The 5,608-nt window shown below is 51.6% G+C and overlaps 1 pseudogene across 1 annotated transcript; it reads right to left on the bottom strand.

The window, feature by feature from the left end:
• Nucleotides 1-1,851: 1,851 nt before the first annotated feature.
• Nucleotides 1,852-2,334, bottom strand: LOC307107805 (ribonuclease H2 subunit C-like; annotated as a pseudogene). The gene has a single exon. The product of its transcript is annotated as a ribonuclease H2 subunit C-like (transcript).
• Between the last annotated feature and the right edge of the window lie 3,274 nt (nucleotides 2,335-5,608).

The following is a 5,608-nucleotide window of genomic DNA, read 5'->3' as shown; positions in this document are numbered from 1 at the left end:
TTGATCTAGAACTTCACTCAGCTAGAAACTGTTTGAGTTCCCATATTGTTCCTCTTACCTATTGTACCTTTAACCCCAATCTCACATTGGGGTAATGGGCATTTCATTAACTTTAAAAAAATATTCAAGGTCATCACATAACTTTTCTTTGTGCCCTGTCAAGATGTGAGAGCCCATCTTTTGTTTTTTTTACTCATTGTCATATCTTTCAGTTGGAGAAACAGAATTTAGGCACTAAACAGTTATCAGAAAGTGGAAAATCTACCCTAACACTATGCCAGGATGAACTAATAGAGTGAGCTATGTTATGTTAGAATTAGCTTATCCTAGACTGATAGTATGTATCTGCAGATCCCATTACCTTGGTAGGAGGTAATTGTAGAAGACATTGTCTATAAGCCCGAGATTCAATATTCTCTTCTTGATACACTGTCCCTTGATCTCCCCAATAGAGCATACCCAGCTGTACGCATGTGACAAGAGTGGTTTTTTGATCGATAGAGTACAGCAGCAACCTGTTTCCAATCTATACTAATAAAAGGGTAATATGCTAATTAGGGCAGGCGTCTTCTGGACGACCATCTGGACGTCCTTTCAGACAAAGCTGTAGCGGCTGCCTGAGGCTCAGCCAAGCCGCGTATGGTGCTGCCACTGCCCAGGGCTGGCCCAAGGCTCAGGCAGCCACGTCTGGTTGCGAGGCCCGAGGCTCAGGCAGCCATGGTGGCTGCCAGTGGCAGCAGCAGCGGGGTGATGGGGGCGGTGCCTTCCCCTGATTGGTTAGGTCGCCTCTGGCAGAGGGAGGTCAGATTGCAGCTTAGGCTGGGGGCCAAGGCAGAGGTTGTTAGGGGCGATCAGGCTGGCAGGGGAAAGTTAGAGACAATCAGGATGGCAGGGGGGCAAGGTAGGGGTGATCAGGCCGGCAGGGGCCAAGGTAGGGGTGATCAGGCTGGCAAGGGGGCAAGGTAGGGGCAATCAGGCCAGCAGAGGGGCAAGGTAGGGGCGATCAGGCCAGCAGAGGGGCAAGGTAGGGGCAATTAGGCCGGCAGAGGGGCAAGGTAGGGGTGATCAGGCTGGCAGGCAGGCAGAGGCAGTTAGGGGCACTCAGGCAAGCAGGCAGAGGGGTTGGGGTAATCAGGCAGGCAAGCAGGAAGAGTGGTTAGGGGCGATCAGGCAGGCAGAGGGGTTAGGGGCGATCAGGCAGGCAGGCAGGTAAGCGGTTAGGAGCCAGCAGTCCTGGATTGCGAGAGGGATGTCTGTCTGCCAGTTCGGGCCTAAACCAGCAGATGGATACCCCTCGAGGGGTCCCAGATTGGAGAGGGTGCAGGCCGGGCTGAGGGACCCCCCCTCCCGTGCATGAATTTCGTGCACTGGGCCTCTAGTCCTATATAATAAAGAGCTAATATGCTAATTAGATCGAACAGCAGAATGACTGTTCGGACAACCTGGACGAAACTGGGGCTGCGAGAGGCTGTGAGGGCCAGCCGAGGCTGTGAAGGCCGAGTCCCTTGCACGAATTTTGTGCATCACACCTCTAGTTATATATATACTAGAGGCCCAGTGCATGATTGAATCATGCACGTGTAGGGTCCCCTACACGCTTTCGCTTTTCACGGTGGAGCTGGGTGCCTGTCCACTCGTGCACCAGGCCTTTCAGAAGCCTCCGGCTCGGCGGAGGCTTCTGAAAGGCCTGGTGCCGGAGCAGACAGGCACCCAGGTCCCCCACTTTTGTTTTTTTGTTTTTGTTTTTGTTTTCGCTGTGAAAGAGCTCATTTATTGGGGTGGTGGACTCAGTGGATCCAAAGTGGAGAGCTGGTGAAGGGATCGGTGGCTTCCACTTTCAAGCGCTGGTTCTCAGTCCTGCGGCACCTGTTTATGGATCGCTTCAGCAAGGCTGGGCCAGGTCAGGGCCGCACGCACTTTGGCATCCGGGCCAGGGATGCTCTCCAGGCCCCACAGGGTGAAGCGGCTGAAACTGGCGGAGGCACAAATAAAGCGGTCGAAGTCCCGCTCCAGCGCCTCCGGGGTTTCCACCAGCTCCTGCTCCTCCTTGTCGGATCCCGCTGAAAAGTCCTGCTTCCCCACCGACTGCTCTTCATCACCATCACGTATCCCAGCAGGCCAGGCGGCACCTCCACCTCCTCGCCCCTCAGACTGCGGCCCCGAAAGGACACTTCGAGTCCATCGGGACCCTGACGGATGGCCGGGGTGAAAAAGCGCCCCACAGGGGCGGGCCGGTTAACCCGGACTTCACAGGGCAGGAGGTGCAGCGTGTGCGCAGAGTGACGGGGCGTAGGTGGATTGCTTCTCCATGTCTTCCTCGTCGCTGCTCTCCATCCTCTGCCGGGTTTCTGTGGCTCGCTGACTGAGGCCAGAGCTCGCTCCCCCACTTTTGATGGTCCGCGGCCGCTGAGGGGGTCTCCCCTGCTGTTGAGAGGCGCAGAGGGTGGGACCCCCTCAGCGGCCCGGATCTGGCCGTTGAGAGGCACAGGGGGCGGGAGTCCCGCCCCCTGCGCCTCTCAACAGCAGGATAGCCCCGCTCAGTGGCAGCGGATCCGTGCCTCTCAATGGCCGGATAGGCCACCCTGAGTCCCGCCCCCCAGCCTCCGCCGCCCAATCGTGGGCGTAGCGGAGTGATGGTAATTTACATGGTACACTATTATTAGATAGGACTAGAGGCCCAGTGCATGATTTAATCATGCACGTGTAGGCTGTCTGTCCGCTGGTCGGGACCCGGTGTGGCCGGCAGCTCCGAAGTCCCTGGGCCCCTAGGGCGAGGCGGGGCGGGGGCATGGTCTTCCTGCGGCCGGAGCCCAGGCAGGGTTCTTGCCTTCACCTCCCACCCAGGAATGCTGGGGCCGCCGCTGCCTCCTTTGCCTTCGTGGAAACCCGCGTCCTCTGTGGACACCGGGACACCAGGACACCGCCGCATGCTCCTGCGGCCCAACTGCCGCCAGACTCCTCCCCCAGGAGCCGCGCCGCCCGCCCACCCGCGCCGCCTCCAAACCTCCAAAACGCCGGCTCACTGCCCCAGAGGCCCGTCTGTGCTGCAGCACAGCCATGGCGCAGACGCTGAGCTCGCGTCGCTGCTGGCAACGTGAGCTCAGCGTCCTGCCGGCCCAATCACCACCCCAGCCACCCCGAGTCCCGCCCCCTGTGTCTCCCGCTGGCCCAATCGTGGGCGTAGCGGAGTGATGGTAATTTGCATATTACCATTTTATTAGGTATGATAACTAGAGGCCCAGTGCATGAAATTCGTGCATGGGTAGGGTCCCTAGCGGCTGCCAGCCACCAGCTGGGCCCTCCCCTCCCTTCCCTTCCCCAGCTGCCAGCTGGGGCCTTCCTTCATTCCACGCCACCCCTTGGTGGTCAGCGCACGTCATAGCGAGTGATTGAACTCCCAGTCAGTTGAACTCCAGAGGGGACACTTTGCATATTAGGCTTTTATATATATAGATAATAATACAATCATGGGGCAGAGATTGGTTAAATGTCCTCATTTTTCTGGACCATTTTTATTCCCTGATGGTTCTTCGGTAGTGTTCTCTGGCTCAGTAACTGGAGCCACCTTTCAAGCAAAGGTGTTAGGTGGTCTTAATTTGGACTCTGAATAGAGCCCTCCTACTCCTCTCCTCAAAGACTAGTCCAATTAGCTTCTGATAGAATCATTGGAGGATCATAGTGGACATCACTTTCAGTTTGACTCCTGATTTCTTTCTTTGTTGGGTCTCTTGGTTTGCTTCCTTTAGCCTGGGAATGAATGGTACTTCTAGTCATCAAAGTAGAGATTCAGACATCAGTATACCCTGACTCCTTCCATCCCCCAACCCCACCCATATCGGGTTACTTAAACCTCAAAGTCTACCAATTACACCTTCCAAGTCTTCCTCAAATCCATCTTTCCTCTTCATTCCTTCTGCTATTACCGTAGTTCCAGTTTTGTAAATGTCCTACATTCACCACTGCCACAGCTTTCTAACTGGTGTCTCTGTTCTACCCTGTTCTCCTCTTATCAGCCACTCACCTGCTAAAAGGTCTTTAATGGCTCCTTATTTCATAACTGATAAAATCTAAACTCTTTGACAAGGCACTTAAGGCCCTACAGTATCTGGCTCCTATTTACCATTCTAGGCTCATCTGTCCCTGTTTCCCTCACTTTTTTTTTTCCGGTCCATCAAAATAAACAACAGATGCTATGTTTTAACACCTTCATGCTTTTGCTCAAACTTGAATGCCTTTCCCAGGCTCTCCTTTGTTTAGCCATCTCTTTTTCAGGAAGTACTTGTTGGTTACCAGGCCTCACTTCTGTGCCCCATGCCACTCTGTGCTTTAGGCCAGCATAGCCCCTGTGGTCTGCTTTCCCCTCTATCCTGTGAATTCTCTTAGGGCAGTGACTGTTGCCTCTGTATCTTCAGAATTAGCACAGTGTTGGCACCAAACAGGAATTTAGTAAAGGTTGGAATAGAATCAAATTAGTAAAAATGTACAGTGATTCAGCAATATAATTTTCTCATTTCCAGAGAATTGTGGTACTTGTATAGCAATATTAACAGATAGGAATCTGCAGAACCACCATGTGTGACTGGGATCCTCAGCAGAGCTTTGTTAGTTTTGGGAGATGAGGATGGAAGTTTGGAGCAGGTACAGAGGAGGTCACAGGGCCCTAAAGAAGAAACCTTCAGTGGCCAAAGAAAGGAATCTTTAAGGCTACTGGGGAAAAAGTCAAGGTGCAGTCTAAATAAAATTCCTCTTCCCTGAAGATGGGCATCTCCTAGGAGTTAGGAGCAGGGAACATGGCCTTAATCAGCAGCAGGAGAGATTTAAACAGGGGCGGATATTCTGACAGTGACGTTTATAAACTGGGACAGGTTGCTTATGGAGATTAAGAAGTCTCCTGCCCTGTTTTGGGCAGGGGCTGAAGCTAGAGCAGCAGACTGACTGCGGGGGAGGAACTTCCCCCGCTGACTTCAGTGTAGGTCTGCCAAAGGTGGGCATGGAACCAGAAGGCTTCAGGTCTTTCAAAAATCCTGTAAATCAACATTTTAAAATGCTGACTTTTACATCATAGTATGCATTTACAGCATTGCGCTCATTTTTGCCTAGGAAAAACGTTGAATTTACAGGCATACAGTGAAAAGACTTAGCAGTCTCACTCTAAAGTGCAATCAATTGATGATGATGCTCGGTTCTAGCTATTTCTACTTTTACTTGCTGCAGAATATCAGTGAAAAAAGGAAAAATTTAAATGATGCGCTGATTGATCTCAGGTAGCACTTGTGGCAAGATAAGATTGTTAGCTCTGCTGTGTGGAAAAATTGTGTACCTCCCTTGCTTTCTTGCTAGCACCTCCTCTCCCCATTCCTGGTATTTAAATGTCATATAGCAATGCCACGAAGATGTTCAAATGTTACTAGTGGAAATGAATTTGCAGTTAAAATTCCTCTGGATTTCTTTTCTATGTCAGTAAAGGAATCGGGTTTCTTTGGAATGGAAAATTTATCTTTTGCAAAATTTAATTTATTATTTCTTTCTCTTATAATCCCTTTCATCTTTCTTATACAGTAAAGTTGCATTAAAAGAAACCCATATAAACTCTGCAGGTTTTTGTTTT

This window comes from Cnephaeus nilssonii (genome assembly GCF_951640355.1).
Source record: "Cnephaeus nilssonii genome assembly, chromosome: 11".
Classification (NCBI taxonomy): domain Eukaryota; kingdom Metazoa; phylum Chordata; class Mammalia; order Chiroptera; family Vespertilionidae; genus Cnephaeus; species Cnephaeus nilssonii.
Note: the sequence above shows the minus strand (reverse complement) of the source record. Positions and strands in the feature narration are given on the sequence as shown.